The sequence below is a fragment of the Pteropus medius genome, unplaced genomic scaffold (genome assembly GCF_902729225.1).
Source record: "Pteropus medius unplaced genomic scaffold, Ma_sr-lr_union100, whole genome shotgun sequence".
Classification (NCBI taxonomy): domain Eukaryota; kingdom Metazoa; phylum Chordata; class Mammalia; order Chiroptera; family Pteropodidae; genus Pteropus; species Pteropus medius.
In genome coordinates this window covers 18,269,482-18,292,521 of record NW_024340701.1, presented here as the reverse complement: position 1 = coordinate 18,292,521, position 23,040 = coordinate 18,269,482, and the positions used below count along the sequence as shown (strand labels likewise).

At 38.5% G+C, this 23,040-nt stretch overlaps 2 long non-coding RNA genes across 7 annotated transcripts in view; one reads left to right on the top strand and one right to left on the bottom strand.

Moving 5' to 3' along the window:
- The window catches only part of LOC120622838 (uncharacterized), a 74,684-nt gene that overhangs the window by 12,824 nt on the left and 38,820 nt on the right, over nt 1–23,040 (bottom strand). The window contains exon 5 of one of the 6 annotated variants that reach the window (XR_005658576.1): nt 20,379–20,462. The exons of the other annotated variants lie outside the window; for them this stretch is intronic. This is a non-coding gene — a long non-coding RNA (uncharacterized LOC120622838). Of the gene's footprint in view, nt 1–20,378; nt 20,463–23,040 lie in introns of those variants that run through there. 6 annotated transcript variants of the gene reach the window in all.
- LOC120622855 (uncharacterized) lies at nt 620–14,351 on the top strand. The gene is made up of 3 exons (XR_005658578.1): nt 620–794; nt 12,706–12,758; nt 13,990–14,351. It is a non-coding gene; the product is annotated as an uncharacterized LOC120622855 (long non-coding RNA).

Below are 23,040 nucleotides of genomic sequence, written 5' to 3'. Positions count from 1 at the left end.
TTTCCACTCTGAACTTCTAAGAATTGCCTGTATTTTAAATTCCTTAAGAACAGAGACCACATCTTCTCTTTCTTCCGTATTCTTAGAGAATATCTAAAGCATCACCTACCTATGGTAACATGTGTCACTGGTTGACAAAAGTCTTGCAGTTTCATTTTCTAAAGAAAATACTGCTTTCATGGGTCTGGTGATGCACATAATGAGGATTAAATTGGTGCATTAAAATTAATAACATGGTGTGCGTGCCTATCCAAATACAGATGTTATACTGCACACCAACTTTATGGAAAAATCTATTTCCATTCTTGTCACACAACTGATCTTCTCTAAAGGAACAGAGCAAAGACTGTCTGTGCATTGTAAATTTATTGACTCACTATTTTATCCAAGGACATTGGGTAATTACAAGATTCTCACAAAGACCCAAAGAATTCTTCTCTTCATCTGGGAACATGTTTTATCACTTGCTACTGCCTTGTTCCTAATGCTTAGCATTTAAAGGTTATATTTAAAAAAAAAAAGACTCTAGACATTATGTAGTCTCTGTCTGGAATGGCATTATATTTCAATAGGATATTATCACTCTGGCAGAGAAATTATTTTTACTGGGTAGGAAATTATTCCATTGTGCAGTATTATTCTAGCAATTAGAAATCACACTTTGTGGCAAATTATCAGATATCTTCACTGGAGTTCATTATTATATTGTCCATATTTAAAATGTGAGGCTGCAGAGAGAAAGGGGCTTCTTAAATAGAAGCATGGACACTCTAAGAATTCAGGCAACTGGGCAGGTAAGCCATGATGTAATTTTCTTTCTCAGTAAATTCTTTTGGAGTTCCCCCGAAGTTCCCTGTCTTACTTCACCCATCAGCAACCTTGGTTCCTTGTATTCATACCTTTAGCCAAGGAAAACTTAATTGGCCCCTTAAGACTTTATAGGGAACTGATAACTTAAAAATTGGTGTTGTCCAAAAGTTTGTTGGAAAATCTGTCTTAGAATTTAGAACAGATTTTCCTCAGATCGTTATGAATGACTTTGGTTCCCAAGTAGGCTGCTGAAGCCCATGTCACCCATAATGAAGTGAGACTCTAGTATTAATGGTGATCAGGAAACGAGTTATTGGGTAGAGTATTATTTCCCCACGAAAATCCACTCTAAGTTCCAACTTGAGAGAACAGAAACACAGCTTGCCTTCTCTCTTCCCTACTCCACTCTGCAGTCAGAAGTGGAAGTTCCTGCAGCTTGGGGAATTGGAGTGCACAAGGCAGTAGTAAGAATTGGAATATGTCCAGAAGGCTGTGAGCAGAGGCAAGGGTTCTCAGCAGTGACAGAGAGAAGGGAAAAGGAGCGGGGGCGGGCCAAGTAGTGATGCAGTGGTGAAGACAGGAGTATTTATAACTTCAGCTGCAATCGAGAGGAAAGTCCCTGGATGCAGGGGTGATTTTACTCATGGGATAAAATCTTGGTAACTTGGGAGGTCATAATTGGGGAACTAGCCCAATCAATACACAAGTCAGTCGTTTAACTTTATACTCAAGCTCCCTGAAAGCTAAACTTTCTTTCTGCCTTTAAAAAATCATCATGGACTATTTCAGATATTCAAAAGGTATACAGAATAATTTAACAAGTACCCAACTTAAGGTATAACACATTTTAAATATAGTTGGAGCTCTCTGTGTACCGCTTCTCACTCTCATTCTCTCTATCTCCAAGACAATCATGTATTTGATGTCATGATTTTCATGTGTATTTTTATATTTTTAGTACATATATGTCAAATATATATACATATTATAAATCCTATAAGTTATATCCTATTATAAATCATTAGGGAATGATTTATAAATTTTTGCACATTTTAAAATTTTATAAATGGTAGCACACTCTTTTTAACTGCTATATAGTATTCCATCTTATGAATAGACACATCTTTTCTGCTAGCCAAACTCAGGACCCAGCCATGCCCTCACTCCCCTTTCTTGCCTCACATGGGATATTGGATTCATAATTCACAGCCAGGGCAAGACCCTTTCTAAGGGCCAAATTTTCCAGGTGCCTCATCTAAGCCCTTCCTCCCAAGCCTTGGGAGAAGCTTTGCTGGAAATGGCAGGCTGCCTGGTAAGTATGGGTTCAGAACATTATCCAACCTTGAGAGAGAGAGTTTGTCTTTGCCATGGGATAAGGCCTGAAGAACTGCTTCTACCCCTGGTGGCAGGAAGACTCATGTACCTGGAATTCCCTATGTCTTTCTTCCAGATGAAGTCTAAGTCATTCTGTCAACACATAATTAATTCATTCTTTAAAAGGTAAAAGTGTTTAAAATAACAGAATCATACAATACAAGAGTTAGAAGAGTAACTTGTCCCTTCCTCCTTTCCCAATACCTCAGTACAGGACAAGAGATATCTGAGCATCAGCCAAACCAACCATCTGTGGAGATTTCAAGATAGCAGTTGCTTGAGGTCTTTCTAGAATGGTCAGGGAGGTTAAGACCTGACAAGAAGAACAAGCAGAATGCCAGAATGGCTGAGCATCACCCTTGTTGATTAATCAGTAGCATTTAGAGCCATTTCTCTCTTTTCAGCTCAGCTCAATAAGGCAGGGAATCTCCTGGCAAATAGCTCTGTCACAGGATTTTTGGCACTCATTTTCTGGCCTGCGTCAAGCATTCCTTGAAAATCATCTGGCCAGTTGAGTGTTGGTGGCTGCCACATTGTTCTTAGCAGGACCTTTGAAGTAGGAAAAGGGCTTCTTTCAGTTCTAACCAATGGCTTTGACTGCGTGGAGGCTGCTATTTCACCCCAGTTGGCTGCTTTCCCCATTATCCCACTATCCTATAGGCAGGACCTGAAAAGGAAACCTGAAAGGTTAGAGCTGACATGAACACTAGAGACATTCCAGCTCAACACCCAACTTACCAGGTTAATTTAATAAATAGGTACCAAGTGCTTAGAATGTGCCAGACTGTTCTGGGAATACAGCGATGACTAAAATCAGACATAGCCTCTGCCCTCTTGAAAATCACATTATAGTGGGTAGGTGGGGTGACCAATATTAATCAAGCAATCACACAAATGGAAAATACACCATGCTATAAGCCAGACTTAGGGAGATCAGACAGGGCTTCTTTAAAGAGGTGATGCTTGGGCTGAGATGTGAAGCATGAGTATGTGTTAACAAGGCAAAGGGAGGAGAAAGCTTTGTAGGAAGAAGGAACAGCAGCGGGTAAGATGGTGCATAGCAAATAAAGAAGGCCATGTGGCCTATCATAGCAAATAAAGAGAGCAGAGGGGATTATGAAGAAGGGGAGCAGGGCCCATACCACATGGAGCCCTGAGGCCTATGTTAAACATTCTGGCCTTTATTCTAAAAGCAATAATGGGAAACCATGGAAGGGCTTTAACTGGGGCATGGACATGATCGAAATTGAATTTTCAAAAGGATGTTTTTCACTACTGTATGGAGAACCAACTAGAGGGGGGCTAATTGGGAGATTATTTTAGGTGAGAGGTAGTGATGGCTTGAGCTAGGGTGGTGCTGGTGGTAGTGGTAAAGAGAAGGGGACAGATTTAAGAGATATTTAGGAGGTTAAATCAACATGACTTGATGATAATTTGAATACAGGGGTGATGGAGGTGGGTGTCAAGGAGAGTTCACAGGTTTCTTCAATGAGTGGTGCTGTCGAACAAGATGAAGACCACTGAAAGAGGACCAGGTTTGTGATAGAGGACTGAGTGTTGAATTTCATGTATCTTTGTGATATCTAAGAGGAGATATTGAGCAGATCATTGACCATCTCTAGGTTTGAGGGTGAGAGGAGACGTCTGAGCTGGAGATCTATGTATCTTTGCATCATCTGCAAGAAGGCAGTGATTCAGTCAGGGTTCCAAAAGAAAACAGATGGCACAATCGAATTAGGATGATTCAATGAGGATTAATAAAAGGACTATATGAGGTTTCTGCTGCATAAAAAAACAGTACCATAACCTCAGTGGCTTAATAGAGCAAACATTTTATTTCTCGCTCACAGGTCTGTGGATTGGTTGTGGTTTAGCTGATTCGGGCTGTGCTCAGCTAGGCCGGGCTGACTCCAGACTTCAAGTCCCATTCATGTCTGCTCCACAAGCCTGGCCCCCTCAGGGAATGGTGCCATAGCAAACATTCAGAATTGACCTCTGTTGTTGGCTGGTCAGGCATTCAGTAGTGGGCTTGGCAAGGGAGGCCTGTGTTGTGGATGCTATGACACCAAGTTTACAAGATCATTGAAGAAGCACTAGGGTAGCTGGAGGAAGAGGGTGAGTGACATCCAGGTATGGATCGTCCAGTCCATCTAATTATTGAGAGCCTCTTCTGTAGTATATGCTCTCTGGTGGGCATTTACACAGATATGAATACTTTCATATTTTGGACTTAATCTCAGAGGTCCATCCACATACCTTTTCTAATCTTATTCTTTCCAAGTCCCTGACCAATTGGATAACCCATTAGTTATTGCCTATGAGGCACTGTGGATCTAGTCATCTGGCCATCTCAGTTCCGACAAAGTAAAGAAACAAATGTTCTGCCTCCTGGGAGGATTTTCCTTCATCACCATTTTCAGGGCCACTCCTGAATGGGGCTGTAGTGTAGCAGTCATCCATTTCTGGCTGGTGCCAGCATACCATGCAAATGCATTAGGGAAGTGAGCCCACACTTTTTCCTCCTTTGATAACAGGTCGTAGGGAATGGAGGCCAAGAGGCCATAGGTGTAACTGAACAAGAGGCAGAGTAGCAGTAAAAAGTAGGTACCACGGGAGTGTGAGCCACCTGCTTGAACAGTTTTCTCTTGCTTTCTTGACATGTTTGGGCCTGGTTTCACATATTCCACTTCCGTTTTATAGTGGAAAACTACTATGCATGTCCAGGTTTGTGGTTTGGGAGATCAGATAATACCCAGTTCATAGTGGGCATTTAAAAAATTACATTAAGAGTAGATGTTGAATTTTATTAAATGCTATTACCTGATCTACAGAGATAGGCATGTGATTTTTTTCTTTTTCTTTTTTCTTTTGCTCTATTAATATCATGTATCACAGTAATACATTCCTGCACACTGAACTATCCTTGCATTTTTAGTATTAACACCATTTGGTGGCAGTAATTTATTCTTTTAATATGATGCTGGGTTTTCTTTTCTGACAATATTTTATTTTGGATTTTTACATTGATATTCATTGGTGAGATTAGTCTGCAGTTTTATTGTGTGTGTTATTTTTAGTAGGCTTGATTTCAATGTTATCTTGGCTTAATAGAATTGTATTTCCTTCTTTGTCTATGATCTGGAACTCAAAAAGCATTAGAATGATCTGTTACTTAGAGATTTGCTAGAATTCACTCCTGAAGCCATCTGGACCTGCTGTTTTGTGAAACTTTACCATCACCTACCAGTTCCGCTGAGTCTCTTTGAGTCAGCCCATACTTTGGTCAGGAAAGCTTTCTTTAACAGACCAAACTACTGTTGACAGTCAGGTTCTTTTGTTCAGTGTTTCTCAGTGTGGCTTGGAATCACCTGGGATACTAATCAAAAGGCCTTTGACCTTTTGAATTAGACTTTCTTAGAGGAGGGGCTAAGTTTGCATTTTAAATAAGCTCCCTGGATAATGAGCGTTCTCCTGTACACTCTAGTTTGAAATCTCCATATTATTGAGAAGCTTCCAGTTTTTCCATGTTACACAGCAGACTATTTTATCTCCAGGCTCCCCCACTTCTGAATAAGTGCCTGTGAGCCAGGTAAAGACAGAGCACTTGTTTTTCTTCCTTTGCCTCAGCAATTCCATTCTCCTTTCCCAGGAGTATCCTCTGAGGTTCTGTTCACCCCTACTTTACCAAAGGTGCCTATTTGCTTGGAAAAGCTTCATAACAGTGGCCAGAACTTCACTTACCAGAGGGTTAGAAATGGGTAGAGTGACTAACTCTACCAGTTTGCCCACAACTTTATTGTTTCAGCACTGAAAGTCCTGTGTCCCAGGAAACCCCTGAGACCCAAGCAAACTAGGACAGTTGGTCACCCTATATCCTGCATTGGAACTGGTATTATCACACGGTCCATCAACATTTTATCATGCTTAACTGTCCACAAATTATTTCTGGGAAATCTGGCTGCGTGAGTTGGAAAGAACATCCTTCCCACCACCATCGTCACCCACTGTAAACTACATTCAACTCCCTAAATTCTGGTTCCCATTCCAGATGTAAACAAGATTCAAATGCATACTAAAGTTTGAGAAGCACTGTCCCAGAGCACTTGTTCTCAAACCTGGCTGCAGAGTAAAATTACCTGGGGAGTTTTCAAAAATACTGATACCTAGGTCCCACCTCCAGTGATTCTGATTTACTTGGTTTGGGGTATGGCTTGGGTATCTGGATTTTTTTTCAGCTTTATTGAGATATAATTGACAATAACATTGTGTAAGTTCATGTTGTACAATGTGATAATTTGATATACATATATATTGTAAAATGGTTACCGTATTAAGGTTAGTTAACACATCATCACCTCATATAGTTACTTTTTTTGAAATTTTGTGGTGAGAACATTTAAGATCTACTCTCCCAGCAAATTTCAAGTATCCAATGCAGTACTGTAACCTACAGTCACCAAGCTGTACATTAGATCCCCAGAACTTATTATTCTTATAACTAAAAGTTTGTACCCTTTGACCAACATCTCCCTATTTCCCCCACACTCCAGTCTCTTGTAACCATAAATTTACTCTCTGTTTCTATGAGTTCAACTTTTTTAGCTCCCACATATAAGTGAGATCATGTGGTATTTGTTTTTCTCTGATTTATTTCACTTAGCATAATGCCCTCAAGTTTCACCCACATTGTCATAAGTGGCAGGATTCACTTATTTTTTTTTTTTATGGCTAATAATACTCCATTGTATATATGGTATCTGGATGTTTTAAAGCCTCCCAAGTGATTCCAATGCACAGCCAAGGTTGAGAACCACTGCTCTAGAGAGTAGACTATGTTCAGCCCAGATGCTACAGTAGGCTTAGATACTCTCCAAATTTAACAATCTTGCATCACATTGATTTTCTCCCCTTCCATCAGGCCTCTTAATAATCTTCATAGAGGATAAAGGCTAGCACTGCACTTGGCCCACCCTTCTTCCTTTCTTAGATAATATTCTCTGATTGTATACGATGTTATGCTATGCTCTACTCTACTCTACTAAATATATTACTATAGCCTACCAACCACAGATAGTCTTTCTTGATGTATTTTTTTATAATTATAACAATGATTATGACCTGCCCCAATCCCATTACCTCTGTTAACTTCTCCTCAGCTCTTAACGCCTCTGGACTTCTACTGCATTTGTAATCAGTGCTATGTAGTACAATACTTTATATATGTTGGCCTCTGTTGTTCTCTAATTGTTTGGTCTTCATTCTATTAATCAATGCTATTTTGGTGGCAAGTGACTGAATCCTAATTCAGCCTGGCTTAAATGAAAAGTCAATAATTGGCTCATATAAGACATAAGTACAGATGTACTGATTTCATTCAGGTATGGTTGGATGCAGATACTCAGACGATGTCATCAGAAAGATGCCTTTCTCTACTTCCCTTAACTCTGATTTCCTCTGTTTAGGCTTCTTTCTCAGGTAGACTCTCTCCAGTCGGTAGTGAAAAAGCCATTCTAAGTGCAGTAGGTTGAAGATTTCAAATTCTCATAACATTTTGAAATCCCTATCAGATAATTATGTTTCACATTATGCTTTGGATCCCAGTCAGTCTACTCAGCCACATTTTACAGAAATTCAGGCCCATGAAAAGCAAATACATACCAGAGAACACAGACACGCTACGGAAATAAAAATGATGAAGACTAAAGACCTAGCTCTGATCTTTTATCAATGCCAGAGACTAGGCCAAGATGGACTGTTACAAGCCCAAAAGCGTTTTACTCATTTATCAGACATTTACTCACTACCTACTATGTATCAAGTATAGTGCTGAGGACTTGGATAAATAAGACTTGAGCCCTGTTTTGATGGTTGCAGACAAGACAGTCACACTAATAATCATAATGCGACATAGTAAGGGCTACTGTGCAGGTATGGGCTGGGCAGGTGTTTGGGAACACACTGGAAGCATGTGCTGCCAATGTCTCTGGGCCGCAGGTTATCTAGGTACAGTATTTATGGAAGATTGTGTTGAATGTTTTCTAAATTATCTCCCATCTTGAATTTTCTGCTGTTTCTCTTTCTCTTTCCCCCTCTCTCTCTTTCTCATCTTCTTTCCATCATAACAGGGGCATTTAACTCAGTGGGGATGTGGGTGGACTCCAGCTAAATATACTTACAGATCACCTTAGGGGTTCTTTTTCTAATAGTAAATGTAGTTTCCAGGGATTGTTTAAACTTATTTATGTGTCCTCTAGAGGAAAATCACTTAGTACGACAGAAGCAAAGAGTTATGACTTGCAGGGAGAATGAGGATGGTAAAAGATCAGCAAATTTTGGTCAATCTATAGAAAAAGAAAGGATAAGGGATATTGCACAAGAAGAATTTCATTTGAGTACCATGTATCCAAAATTTAGAGTGCAAATAGATGCTAAGACAAAGAAAGGGCTTTAATTTTATTTTGGTCTTCAAATGGAAACTCAAATGTGGACCGGAAGTTCTGTGCTGAGCCTTAAATATTGTTAGACATCAAAAATTTGAAGTGTCTCTGTTTCTTAATTCTTTGTATGTTACATTTTCTGTTCTTCCTATTAGCTAATAGAAAGCTGTCAGTCCTTCAGCAAGGAGGTCTGTGATTAATAATGGCTACCAACTACAGAGCACTTAACACATGCTACTGTGCTTTTCATCCTTCTCACATTTTTCATACTTCACTCATTTAGTCCTCATCCTATGAGTGATAGGTGGGTGCCGTCATTATTCCCATTTACAGGTGTGAAAAGAGGATCTCACAGAAGTTGAGCTAACTTGCCCAATGTCACAAAAACTATTAAGAGGTACATAGGCAAGACTCACATACAGAGACTTCTGACTGCAGAACTCAACTGATGAAAGATGATAGAGATAGATATATAGATAAATGGATGGATGGATAGATAGTGTTGATGAGGAAGAAAGTCCCTACTTTTAGCTTTTAGGATGTTAACTAGAATCACAGATTTATTCAGGAGGGGCCTTAGGTAGGTGGTCAAGTTGGTTGCGAATTGAAACCTGGAATTCTCATATCGTTGCCCTGGCTCCCAGGGCACAGAGCCACCACGGAGAAGCCTAGGAGTTAGCTTGGCCATAGACCCTCTTTCAGCCTCCTGTTTTTAGGGGAATCTCTAAGCCTCTTGAGGCAACCAACAATACATGTTTCCCAAGCCTTCTGAATGAGAATCAGTTGGAAAATTTTTTAAAATTCAGAGTTGCATATTAACTGAGTATATGTTGAAATGATAATTTGGATGTACAGTACTGGGCTAAATAAAATATATTTAAAAGTTTTATTTCACTTGTTTCTTTTTATTTTTTTTAAATGTAGCTGCTAGAAAATTGAAAATTGCATATGTGGCTTGCATTATATTTTATGGACAGAGCTGTTCTAAAGAGTATGCCAACCTAGGTCAGCTCTGAAGGGACTGAAAATAGGGAGAGGAGATTGGGTAGAAGCTTTGTGAAGCTGCTCTCTTCCCATCCTTCCCTCCCCTTTCAACTTCCTCATGGCAAAAAGGGTAATTTATTTTGGGGTGTTTTATAGAACCTAAGAACAAGATACAGTGGGAGAGGGGTTGGAGCTGGAATGCTCTCTGTCCCTAGTTTCTGCCTCTTCCTCATTTTCTTTTTCATGGCAAACTTACCATCCCTGTTTCCTAGTCCACATGGCAGAAAATGGCATCTACCAAGAGTCCCCAAGCTTAGATTTTCTTAGTTAGATAAAGCAGCCAAAGTGAGTTTTAGTCTTAAAAGTCAAAATTCCCAGAGAAAGAGTGTGATTGGCACAATTTGCATCTAGTCTCTTTCCTTGACTAATCAACTGTGCCCACGGGCACATAGTACTAATTCAGCGGTTCTGAACGTAAGAACCTCATTACCAGTGTGAGAGGGGCAGAACCAGAGAGGGGAATAGGAACACACTAAGCAGACCGGCACTTGAACTAATGGGACTTCTGAAACCAGGTTATGCTAATACCTATGCTCACACATAATACTGGCTGTGACAGCCAGCACAGGTGGTCCAACACCCTGGGATGTGTTCATTATAGGATGAATTGTGTCATCCCCTCTTCCCCCTTCACAAATTCATATGTTGAAGCTCTAACCTGCAGGCGACTGTATTCGAAATAGGGCCTTTAGGAAGGTAATTAAGGTTAAATAAGGCATAAGGGTGGGGCCCTACTCCAATGAGGAATGTCCTCAAAAGAAGAGGAAGAGACATCTGAGAGCACAGCTCTCTCTCTCTCTCTCTCTGTCTCTCTGTCTCTGTCTCTGTCTCTGTCTCTGTCTTTCTCTCTCCACTTGTAAAGGCAAAAGGCCATTCGAAAACACGGCAGGGAGGCTGTCTACAAGCAAGGAAGAGACTAGAAATCAACCCTGACAACACCTTGATCTTGGACTTCCAGGCTCTAGAACTGTAAAAAAATAAAATTCTGTTGTCGAAACCACCTAGTCTGTGGTATTTTGTTATGGCAGTCTGAGCACACTAATATAGTGTTCTTATTAAATTCTAACTTATTGCCTACCATTACAGTCCATTAAGCTCCAGTGTGATTTCTCTGAAATTAAAAGGATTTTGTGAAATGTACTTTTAGAAAAAAAACATAGGGTAAGATCTGTGGGATCTAGAGCTAGGCAGAGTTCATAGATTGGACACCAAAAGCATGATCCATAAAAGGAAATATTGATTAATTTGACCTCATTAAAATTAAAAACTTTTGTTCTGTGGAAGTCTACGTGAAGAAGATGAAAAGACAAGCTACAGCCTGGGAAGAAATATTTGCAAACCACATATCTGACAGGACTACCACCTAGGATATTTTGAAAGAAGTCTCACAACCCAACAGTAAGAAAACAAACAATCTGATTAGAAAATGGGCAAAAGACACGAAGACATACTTCACTGAAGAGGATATACAGATGGCAAATAGGCACATCAAAAGATGTTGAACATTATTAGCCATTAGCGAAATACAAATTAAGACCACAATGAGATATCACCACGCACATATCTGAATGGCTACAAATTAAAACTAGTGACAACACCAAATGCTGAAGAGGATGGAGAGAAACTGGATGGCTCATATATTGTTGATGGGACTGTAAATGGTACAGGTAGTCTGGAAAATAGTTTATTAGTTTCTCAAAAATTAAACACGCAACTACCATAAAACTAAGCAATTACAGCTTTATTTGTAATAGCCTAAAATGAGAATTAGTCCATCTGTTCTTCAACAGATGAATGGTTAAACAGATTGCGGTATTCTATACTATAGAATTCCATACCATGTAGTATTCCATATCATGAAATACTACCTAGCAATAAAAAGAAATAAATTATTGATATACATAATGACCTGGATGACTCTCTAGAGAATTAAGCCATCTCCGAAGGTTATACACTGTGTGATTCCATTTACATAACATTTTGAAATGACAAGGTTTTAGAAATGTAGAACAAATCAGTGGTTGCAAGGGGTCAGGGAGGAGGTGGCAGGAGAGTAAATTTGATTATAAAAGGGCAACAAGAGGGATCCTTGCTGTGATGAGACTATTTAGTATCTTGACTGTGGTTGTGGATAGATGAGCCTACGCAGGTGATAAAAGAACTTAACACACACAAGTACATGTAAAACTAGGGAATTCTGAATAATATCAGTGGATTGTAATAATATCAATATCCTAGTTGTGATATTATAATACAGTTTTCTAAAATATTACCATTGGTGGAAACTAGGAAGAGCACACGGGATCTCTCTGTATTATTTCGCACAACTGCATGTGAATCTACAATTATCTCAATAAAAACTTCAAGTAAAAATATATATTACTTATATACAATGGAATATTACTCAGCCACAGAAGAGATAAAATGCTGCCATTTGCAACAACATGGATGGACCCTGAAATAATCATACTAAGCAAAATAAACCAAACAGAAAAGGTTGAAAATCACATGATATCACTTATATGTGGGATATAAACCTAAAAGCAACAAATGAACAGTACAAACAAACAGAGACTCATGGATATAGGCAATGGACCAGTGGTTATCAGAGAGGAGGGAAGAGGGGGGAGGGGGGAAAATATTAAAAAAGAAAAAGAAATGTATTACTTATTGTGGAGAAAAAGCAAATGGTTTGAAAGCTACCATAGTGCTCCATAAGGAACTCAAAGATTCATTTCTCACGCAAAATTTTTATTGTTTCTTCCTCTGAGCTTCCACTATAGCATTTATCATTATTGTTTTATAATTGTGTGTAGACTGTCCACCTGACACACTGAGCTACCTAAAGTTGGGACCATGATTTGATCTTCGTAACCTTACTACTGGCTCCATTTAATCCTCAATATGCTTTGGTTGAATTAAATTATTCAGCTCTATACACACAATGGAGTTTTGCATATAAGAAATCTTCAATAAATTCTGTTGGTTTGAACTAAGTTATAGTGTAGTACATGAAATGTATTTTTGCTTTGTTTCTCAGCAGAGATGGGGAGGGCGCCTGATCCAAGCAGCATTCTTCTTACCAGGACAAAGGTGATGACAGTGTTGACTATCAACCTAAGAGGAGTTTTTTGGGCCAGAGGGAGGAATTAGGTAGTACATTTGATTTCAGAAATGTTAAAACCTGATGCCATTATGTCCTTTTGACTCAAAGAATAATAGTAATGAAAGGAGAGTGACCTTACAGTCTAAAAACACGCCTTTTTGTCCTGGGAGGTGCTGACTGGTTTCCCAAATTGGATACTGTATTGGAAAAAAGAGAGACAAAGAAAAGAAATTTTCTCAAGTGTAGGAGGTAACTATTGGAGAAAGGATCATGTCTGAAGTGAGTTATACCATATGAACGCAAAAATCTGGAGTGTTTTCTTAGCTAATATTACCCACCAAAACCAAAGGGTGGAAGATTATATGTTCCTGCTGGCTGATGCTGCTGACAGCATGCTGTTTGGATAGAATCCCAGAAACTGCTGGCAGAAGCAATTTCTCTTTAACCCTTTAATTGCTAGTGCATTCACGTTCCTTATCTTTCCAAATTCAGGCCTCCTTAGGGACTTTTTTATTAAAGTCTTTAGGGTAGTTCTTCTTGCTAGGTATGACTAAAATTAAATTACTTCCTTTTATGGAATGATTTGGTACTTGCTCCCCCAAACCGTTTCTGACCTCTTTCTAAAAAATTTATCTCATTGGCCAGTAACAGATGCTTGGAATTCCTCTTTGGTAAAAGGAATTCTCCTTTTCAGCCTTCATTTTTAAATGCAAATAATCTCAGAGTGAAGATACAATTTGCTGTAATATAAATCAGTTTGCCAGAGATTAGCTATGAATTCTTGCTCACACAAATACTATACAAAATGAAAAATGTATGAATAAAAAACTGTATTAGATCCTCACAGAGAATAATTGCCTTTGGACACTTGTTTTCTGGCATTTGTTGAGCAAGGGTGAAGTGCAATAATTTTACAGTAAAGTTTAATTCAGCACCTACTGTGTCAAGCACTGAACTAGGTACTAGAGAGAAAAATAATTCCTCTCCTCAGGATGAAGTGCAGGGAATAAAATATGTAAAGAGCAATTATAATATAAATGCTAAATACTAAAAAAATAGCAGAATATGCTACCTGAAAATATACCACTGTGGTATAAGGATAATTTTAAGTTAAAGGCAATTGAGAAGAAACAGATACAAGAGCTCTCTGCCCTCCCCCATTTGCCTAAAAGCAGGACATACATTTGTAATGGTGTTTCCCCTCTCCTCTCTACCAAGGACAAAAGTTAACCACTGGAGACAACTCTAGACCCTTTTCAGCCCAGAGACATGAGAAAAGAGGCATGAAAACTACACAAATTGACTAAATGTTAAACCAGGCTGCATTCAGAGCCTGCTACCTGCTGTTGGACATGGGAACCTGGCTGATCAGCATGCTTCCAGACAACAGAAAGATTCCTGCTGAGATGACTAACAACTACTTCCCCATACCTTTAATGATGCATATCGGCACCCTGAAAGGAAAACAGATATAAACCCAATTCCTCAAATACTCGGGGTCTCATTCTTTGGTTTTGAGAGGAGACCATATCTCTGTGGAGCGTTATTCCTTCTCTAATAAACTTTCCATTTGTCTCTAACTGACTCACGCTTGAATTCTTTCCTGTGCAGAGTCAAGGACCCTCTCTCTCAGAGGGTGGGAATAGGGCTTGAGTTCCCATATGGGAAGATTCGCCCCATCCTGCATCAAAAGGAATGTATATAGCAAACTTTACTAATTAGATCTTATCTACCATTAGTTCCCTCTATATATTTGCCTTCCCACAATTTGCAACCCTAGAAACTCAAGTCCTTTGCCTTCGTTTTGTTACTTCTCTAAAAATTTATTGTTCTTTTGTTAAGATGCTATACAAACCCGAGTTCTAACCACCTCTCTGAGTTACTCATCTCTGAGTGCTCCCATGTGTATGCCTGATACACATGCTAATAAACTTCTGCTTGTTTTTCTCTTGTTAATATGTCTTTGGTTAGTCTAATTTACAGGGCCCAGTCAATGAATCTAAGATGGGTAGACGGTAACAAGAGAGGTGGAAAAAGGTAAACTCTAACTTTTAGCTGATATCATACACAAAAATTAACTTGAAATGGCTCAAAGACTTTAACATTAGAGCTAAAACCATAAAACTTCTGGAAAAAGAATTAGAGAAAATCTTCTCACTTTTAAGATAAACAAAGATTTCTTAGATGGGAAACAAAAAAGACCAGCCGCAATAGAAACTCATTTGAGAAAATGGACTTATTCAAAATGAAAACCTCTGTTCTTCAAAAGACAGTATTAAGAAAATAAAATAACAAGCCACAGACTAAGAAATATTCACAATATAGCTATCTAACGAAATTGGTATAATCAACATATATATACAGTTGACCCTTGAACAACATGGGGATTAGAGGTGTCTACTCCCTGAACAGTCAAAAATACAAGTATAACTTTTGACTCTCCTCCAAATTTAACTACTAATAGTCTACTGTTGACCAGAACTCTTACTGATAACCATTAACAGTCAATTAACACATATTTTATATGTTATATATACTGTATACTAAATTCTTACAATAAGGTAAGCTAGAGAAAAGAAAACATTATTAAGAAAATCATAAGAGAAAATACATTTATAGTACTGTATGTATTTACTGAAAAATTCATATATAAGTGGACACATACTGTTTAAGGGTCAACTGTATAAAAATTCAACTCAATAATAAGGTAAACAATCAAATTAATGAATCAGCAAAAGATCTGAAAACGAGTCTTCACGAAAAAAGATATGCAAAATGGACCACGTGAAAAGATGCTCAACATTATTAGTCAATAGGGAAATGCATATCAAAACCACAATGAGATACCACTTCACATCTAACAGGATGTCTATGATCAAAAAAGTGGAAAATAATAAGTGCCGGTGAGGATGTAGTAAAATTGGAACCTTCATATATTGCTGGTAGGAATATAAAATGGTGCGGCTACTGTCAAAAACAGTTTGACAGTTCCCTAGAATGCTAAACATAGAATTACCATATGACCCAGCAATTCTCTTCCTAGGTATATAACCAGAAGAATTGAAAACGAACTCAGATACCTATATGCCAATATTCATTGCAGCATTATTTACAATCAACAAAAGATGGTAACAATCTGAGTGTCCATCAACAGATGAATGGATAAACAAAATGTGGTATAAGCACACAATGGAATATTATATAGTCATAAAAAGCTATGCTGTTCTGACACATGCTACAGCATGAATGAACCTTGAACACATTATGCTGAGTGATATAACCCAGACGCAAAAGGACAAATATTGTATAATTCCACTTATATGAAATATCTAGAACAGGCAAATTCATAGAGACATAAAGTAGATTAGAGGTTATCAGGGAATGGGGAAAAGGGAGAATAGTTATTGCTTAATGGTTACAGAATTTCTGTTCGAAATGATGAAAAGTTTTGGAAAAAGCAGTGACAGTTGCACAACATTGTGAATGTAATTAATGCCACTAAATTGTACACTTAAAATGGTTAACATGTAAATTTTATGTCGTATATATTTATCACAATTTTTAAAAATGTATTTTTTTCAAAATAGTCATGGGGATAAAAAGTATAGCACAGGGAATACAGCCAATAATATTGTAATGACTATGTATGGTATCAGATGGGTACTAGACCTATTGGGGCGATCACTTTGTAAAGTATATAAATGTCTAATCACTATGTTGTACACCTGAAACCAATATAATACTGTATGTCAACTGTAACTGAAAAATAAATTTAAAAAAATGTTTTTTTCCCAAAGTCCACGAGTTTAAACTGGTACCTATGATTCAAGTCTGACACCACAGGTTTCATTTTAGCCTTCCCCCTTTCCTTATTTATAATGTCTTTCTCCAATAGTGAGAATCCTGGTTTATTATCTACTCTATTCTTTATTATAGTTATTATATGAGTAAATGTATGTTCTTATTTGTTCAACACTAAGTACTTTAGGATTTCTAACCCATACTCTGTCAAGAAACATATTTATGAACCAGATTACAGCATTCGTATATAGTTATTTTTGTCTTTAGTCTTACAGTATTCAATCAAAATATTGTTTTAAAAATTACTTAGGTTTGTTCTTTTCTAGCAATAGGATTCTTGATTTTAAAAGCTTCTTCAAGCAACCCATGTCCCTCCCCACTTTATCCACATGCAAATGACTATAGAATATTGAGTTTTAACATTGTGATCCCCTTTCTTCTAGAGGGCAGGCATATTTAAACACTTTTAAAGTCCCATTTTCATTTATTTACTTTTATAAAATTTATTTCACTATATGGATGATGCCTTGTTGGCAAGTCAAAAACCTTAGTCTCAATGACTTGATGGTGGTGCTATCACCCAACAAAATTTAGGGGCCTGCTAACCAAGCAAGCTCTTTGGGAGTAAGTGGATGTTTTTATAACACTCAATCCCTCCAGCAGTCATAGAAAAGCTGCTGTGCCTTTGGCCCTCCCAACCGAACAGGAAGCCCAGCACCTTATTGGACTCTGCATATTGGAGACAGTATGTGGCTCATTCAGGCATGCTACTTGATCTTTTACATGAGCTAACCTGCTAATTATCTTTTGAGTGGGGCTTATTCCAACAGACTGCATTTGAAGCTATCCAACAATTTATGGTGTGCTCTCTACCTTTAGGGTCCCACAATCTTAATGATCATGACAAATGATTTTGCTGATTAAACTCTGGTAAAAGAAGGCAGCCTCCACCAAAAATGCCCTTTGGGGTTTTGGACTAATCACCTCTCTGATGTGGCTGCTAGAAACGACTCTTTTGAAAATCAGCTATTAACTCATTACTGGGTTCTTGTCAAAACTGAACACCTGACCCATGGAAGCCTTGCGACTGTCTAGCCTGATATCCCCATTTGGGGGTGGGTTAACTTGAACTCCATGACTCCATGACCCCAGGTATGAGTTCAATAAGCTTCACTTGTCAAAAGGAAATGGTACATTCAAGAAAGCAGCTGAACTGGTCCAAGCAGTATCTCAACTTTATATGGAAAAGTGAGATATCCTTTTGGAGGAATAATTTATCCCTGACTCTGTTGTCTGAAGCAAAGCCACTGGTTCAATGGGACCTTTAATTCACTGAAGTTCCCCTAATGCCTGGCCCTGGTTCCCTGATGGTTCAAACTGAGACCCAATGGTGTCCACTGGAATGCTGCAGATATTTAACTTCACCACCAACTATGCAGGATCAAAAATGAACATGGCTTCACTTAGAGGGCAGAACTCAAGGCCATTCTCATAGCTCTGACCAATATTCCCTTTGATGAAATTTGTTATATTTTTACTGACTTCTTGGCTATTAACAATGGCCTAGTTGCTAGTTGCTTGGTCTGCCACTTGGAAAACTATAGATTAAAGACACTCCTCTTGGAGGCCATGTTCTGTGGAAACAAATCATGACTTCTGATCAAACCATCTGGGTCACTCATGTAAATGCCCATGGAAAGTTGAATTCTCTGATAACATCTGAAAATAAAGCTGCAAATCAAGCCTGAACTGTCCAGATTATCGACACTGCTGCCTAGATCAGACATGGCAATACATCCATCCTCACATACTGGGCACAAAATAAAGAACTTTATGTTTCTGATACAGACACTACCACTGCATGCCAGACTTGGCCCATTTGTTTCACAATAAGGGAGTCCACATTACATGGGGCATTGACTCTACATGCTCTTGGAAGATTGATCATATTGAACCTTGGACCCCTCTCAGGCTTATCAGTGGGGCTTCACTGCTGGTAACGTTTTTTCAGGTTACTGTCCTGCTGTTCCAGTCTGATCAGCTGAGTCCAAAAAATCACTGTAGCCCTTAAAACTAATCTGTGTCATGTGATCAGCTTCCTAGACCATTTGCAGGCTGACAATAATGTCCCTTTTGTGGCAAAAGCCACACACAATGGGCTGATTGTCAAAGTATTCAATAGTCTTTCCATTCTCCTACCATCCACAGGCATCTGGTATAGGGACTGACCAGCCTCCTCAAAAATTGACTTTAAAAGATTTCTAACTCCATTTCCATTTCCCTCACCTGCTCTTGGTCTACACACCTTAGTTAAGCAGTTTGGTCACTAAATGCAGTTGTCCCCAAAAAGAGATCATCCCTTCTCAGCTACTTCCTGGGTAATGATCAAGACAATGATCAGGTTATTAGAGACCAATTTTGAAAACTCAGGACTCTATTCTAACCATTTCTAGGCATGATGCTTCTTTCTTCCTCTAATGGCAACCCCAAGCCAGCCTGATTGATATATTCTCGGGGTGGCAGTTTAGTTCAAAAAGGGCCTAGAGGATTGAAACTTAATTCTGGCTAAGCCATCTGGATTCTCTTGTTAGACTGCCATGGTGTAGATCATAAGGATAATGACTACTTGGTTGAGTACACTACTCACTGGATCTCCCTATGATGACACATATGGGCCAATGTGGGAGACATAACTGATCTCCATAAGTTTTATAAAAATGCCCTGTCTCTCCTGCACCTGGACCTTCTGGACAAAAGGTCTGGGTATGAGTAATAGATTATTGGAAAAAGGTGAAGTTACAGCTGCTGAGATGTGCCACATCAATTTTGTGGAGGTGGAGGGAGAGCAACACCAGCATCTGGGGAGAGAGCATCTCAGATGCCAAGATGACCAAAGGAGGGAGCCTTCCTCATGAAGGAAAATGCTCTCGTGTGGCTCTCCAGAATTGTTTCGCTTGCATGCCTTACAATTTAACTGACTTCTGGGTCTACCATCATCTGTCAGACAGCTCTGACTGCAATTTGATCACCATTACCCTCAATCTTACTGAGAAATCTATCAGAAACAGCAGAGGAGGGTCCCAGCTGCTAAACTTTCACACAAAACACCCATCAGCACTTCCAGATGTCTTCCCCAACCTCATTCCCATAGCCATGACTCATTTCACAGGGTGGACAAATGCCATTCGGCTGGTAGTATGGAGAAATAAAACAGACTGGCTTTCCAAAAAATGAGGACTAGATTCAATTATTCAACATAGAATTGGGAATGTAAGGTATACCAGCTCTCTGGGAGGCCACGTTAGAGACACTTAATCCGTGTGCTCCAAGTGACGTAGGTCCTACTTAGGGGCCCCAACAATTGTTAAGCTTAGATTGACAAGTATCCTTGTGATGTCCCTTTGTTGGATAGAATAATAGTCCATCTTTTCACTGAGGGAGCTTTTTATGTCTCACCCCCACTATGCTCCTTGTTCGCTGAGGACAATTAAAACCTCCATCAGCACAAAACATCAGCACAAGCTTACCACTTTTGTTTTGACTTTCTCTCTGTTCATCCCTCTCCTCTCTGATTTAATTATTGCACTTCAGCTATGACTTTTAAAGGATATTTGTTACATTTTATCTAGGATTCTCATGTGTTTGTAGTTGAAAAATTTTAAGATAACTAGGATAACTGGCATGTCATACATGAAACTAAGAAATGTCCTCTGTGGTTTACTTCTTTCCTTTATTCTATATAGCTCTTTACTTCTTAGTTTCTGTCAATTCAGTTTCTGCTTCTTCGGAACCCGAGTTTGTTCTGCTCTGAATGGTCTCAGCACTAATTCATGGCCTCTTTGCAGGTATGTGCTCATCTTCAGCTTCCTTTTCCATCTGTTTCATATTTCCTACAAAGAAGTAATATGATAGAGCCACTTTGGCATTTTGGGGCAGGCTGCATCAGAGGTTACTGGCTTGTCTACAGATTGGCTGCTCATTGGTCAGGTACCCATCCTGGCCCAGTCAACTATGACCATGAGCAGTGGTGAGGAAGAGGGGTGCACTGGGTCACATGGAACAAAATATGGGGCAGCTCTCTCAACAGGAGCTGAGTTAGGGTAAGTTCCCTTAGAAGGAACTATGGGTAGGGAAGCCATTTGATATATCTAGAGGTTGTAGAGTATAGAGCAAGTGATTAATATCAGCCTCTTTGGAACCTGTATGCCCTCTTACTAGAAGGGGAGGAAACAACAGTTTCCTCCCCTTCTAGTAAGAGGTTGGTGGGTGACTAGAAGGTGAAGAAGCAGAAATCATTGAGTCTGAACTATTCCAGGAGTCTTTAAACCTTTTTTGCTAGTGAATTCCTTAAAAGAAACTAAAACAAACAAATAAAAACTACTTACCTTTCCACACATCTGGAAGTTATCTAATACTTTTCATTATAAGTTTAAACAGTTGTAAATCATGTGCATTAGCAATGGTTAAAGACTATGTGCTGTAACAAAGAGATTCCCAATATTTAGTAGCTTAAAAAATAAGAAGTTTATTTCTTTCTTATATAATGGTTCCAAGTTTCCGACTGGACGGAAATTCTGCCATCTTCAACACATGGCTTCTAAGGTCACTCTAGTTACTACTCCAGCTAGCAGAGAGAAAGCAGAATCTCGGGGTTGGGAGAATTCCTCTGATCACTATCCTCTAGGGGGCCTGGCTTTGCTCTCTGGGAGTTCCTTCTTGGCCATTATTCTCTATAACCACATATGAAGAGGAAATATTCTTCTTAGAAGCTGTATAATTTTCACAACCTGGTTTTTGCTGTTGCAAGTTTTCCCAAACATTATTATCCTCTGTGTCATCGAGAGCATTGGTAATGCTCCATGAGTTCAACCTGCACTATTGTCTCTGAGATTTTCTGAACCATTGACACCCATTTTGTGAGTTTTGCTGCTGGTACTTCTTGATCCTACCAGAAGGATTTGAATCTTAACTAATATCAAATTTATGCCTTGCTGTTTTGTGCCTTTTACAAATACAATAATTTTTCATTTCAATGGCAAATAATGGTATAATATTTTTAAAAACATTTTAAATGGCAACTGAACTTAACATATATATAGTATTCACAGTGCCTATAGCCTAACCAAAGTGTTGACAATATGAATTGCTATGGATAAATTTCTGTATGTTTCAACAATTACAAATACATCAGGACAGATGGCTGACAAACAAAGATTATAATTCACTATTAATTACAAGACCCTTAGTTGGTGCCCAGTTAGCTCAGTCAGTAGAGCATCACAGTCTTAATTACAAGACCCTCCTGATTTCTAGAATGTTAAAATGTAAATAAAACATATCTTAGAATTGTTGAATCGAAGAAATAACTGTACTCCACGTTCACTGAAGCATTATTTACAATAGCCATTGAAACAACCCAAGTGTCCATCAACAGATGAATGGATAAAAAAGATGTAGTATACAATGGAATACAATTCAGCCATTAAAAAAAGGAAATTCTTTCATTTCTGACAACATGGATGGACCCTGAAGTCATTATGCTAACTGAAATAAGACAGAGAAAGACAAATACTGCATGGTTTCACTTATATGTGGAAGTTAAAAAAAACAAAGATATAAGACAAAAAAAAATCTAAATTCATAGAAAAAGAGATTAAACTTGTGGTTATCTGAGGCAGGTGGTCAAAAGGTACAAAATTCCACTTATAAGATAAGTAAGCACTGGGGACGTAATGTACAGAGTGGTGACTATAGTTATCACTGCCATAGGGTACATTTGAAAGTTGTTAAAGGGAATAAATCCTAAAAATTCTTATCATGTGGAAAACAAAATATTTTGTGTTATTTTTTAAGATCTATATGAGGTGATGGATGTTAAGTAAACTTACTGTAGTAATTACTTTGCAATATATATAAATCAAGTCATTATACCGTACACCTGAAACTTATAGAGTGCTGTATATCAATTGTATCTCAATAAAACTGAAAAAAAGAGTTGATGAAATATGAAAGTAGATGTAAACTTAGCTTGTATCTAGTCACTTTCACATGCCAGTTTATACAACCAAAGTAATTTTCTGGACACAATTCTTCAGCTTGCTTTACTCTTACTTCCTTATTGTCTCCATGCCTCCAATCTCCTAATGTCAGCTAACTTGTTAACATCTGAAACAATAGATTTGATGGATGAAGGGGTGATGACCATAATCTGATCCTTGACTCCATGCTGGGTCCATTGTTCATCTTAATGTTTGATATAGAGGTCTTAATGAGTCTTTAAATAATCTTTGAGTAAGAGACTTTTCTCTTGGGTCCAGAAGCAGTTGGATTTTCCAAACCTGTAAGGCTTTTGTGGCTTTTGATATAATGATTCTTTCTGTTCCTTTCTACCTCTGCTTACAAACTAGCTGTTCCTTGCCTGAGCTCATCTTTTTTTCCTTGCTAAAGCAGCAAGGAGAAGCTACTACA